This window comes from Pteropus vampyrus, unplaced genomic scaffold (assembly GCF_000151845.1).
Source record: "Pteropus vampyrus isolate Shadow unplaced genomic scaffold, Pvam_2.0 Scaffold53, whole genome shotgun sequence".
NCBI lineage: Eukaryota > Metazoa > Chordata > Mammalia > Chiroptera > Pteropodidae > Pteropus > Pteropus vampyrus.
In genome coordinates this window covers 6,425,235-6,426,832 of record NW_011888834.1, presented here as the reverse complement: position 1 = coordinate 6,426,832, position 1,598 = coordinate 6,425,235, and positions in this window count along the sequence as shown.

Genomic DNA, 1,598 nt, shown 5'->3' with positions numbered 1-1,598 from the left:
TTTCGGCTGAATATCATTTCTCTCACCTTGGACCCTGAACACCGCTTATCTTCTCTTAATCTCATATTCTGCCAGGAATTATAGTAATTTTTTAAAAATACAAATCTCATTCCCTTAGTAGATTATAAATTTATATTAAAAGTAAGAAAAATATCTTATTTCTATAACTCCTTAAGCTGCTAACATAGCATATCACATAGAGTGGTTGCCTAATAATTGTGAAATGAGTAAATGAATTGATGAAGTATTTCTAGAGGAAGAATTTAAAGTAGTAGTGAAGGTCTGATGAAGTCTGACGCAACAGTGTGTACCAAATAACTTTTGCCCATCAGCTTTCACCTGTTAAATTCCTGGCCACCCATAGATTCTTTGAACTGATACTACCTGAACATCTCCTAGGGGATGCTGTGTGAGGTGCTTTGGCAAAGAACTTGGCCGATCCTGAGTGCTCGAAGCGAGCTCTTGCTGCTGTCGTTCTGGCTTGGTTTCTAAACAGAAGGAAGATGCCTGTTTGTGTTGAGACGCCTGGATCCTGGTCTTAGCTCTGATCCTTGCTAGCTATGTAGGCAAGTCACTTCATGAAGCTCAATTTCAGCTTGTGTATAGAGTTCAATTGATAAAAAGGGGATAATACCATAGTGCATGTTATGTCTGACTCCCGGAAGTGCTGTAGGCAAGATGTGATAACAAAGTGAAACTATTTGCCTTCTCTAAGAGCACTATAAAAGACATATATGCATCCATGTATATACATACGTTTATGTGTACATCTATATATATATTTTAATTAAGAGATGCAATGCATCACGTTTATCCAAGCAATAATAAACAGTGCCTTTCGGTAACTTAGAAAAGGTCAGTAGGTCCAATTACACAAAATTCACACTTTGGAAAAGACATATATACATCCATGTATATACATACGTTTATGTGTACATATATATATATTTTTAATTAAGAGATGCAATGCATCACGTTTATCCAAACAATAATAAACAGTGCCTTTCGGTAACTTAGAAAAGGTCAGTAGGTCCAATTACACAAAATTCACACTTTGGAAAAATTACATAGCTATGTTTTGTTATAGAGTTTTACAACAACAGCAGAAAACATTGAAAAACAAAAATTCTAAATGTCACTGTAAAGCATCTACTATTAATATGGTTCTATGACATGACCTTTTCTGGTCGTTGACAGACCTTTCCATATTTATAATTTTAATGGCAGTATTATTCATCTATCTAGCTAGCTATCTACCTAATACAAGAATTCATCTATTTCCCAATTGTTGGTCATTTGAGTAATTTTTAATTCTTCATTATTACACATAGCCTATTTTTAATCACATACAGATTCCTACTGGCCACCTAACACATTCTTGGCTTGGCTCCCTCTACTGTCAGTTGATATATACCCAAGAAATGCCAACTCATTTTATTATTAGCCTGAGCAAAACAGAATTAGGAAGGAACTACAAATGTTTTATTTTTAAAATCAGGTTGTGCATTTCCAAGATGGTTTTGAACAATTTCCTTTGGGAGAAGAAAGTTCTGGACCATTTCACCACAGCTTTAATCTAGCAGGGAAGAAGAGTGACG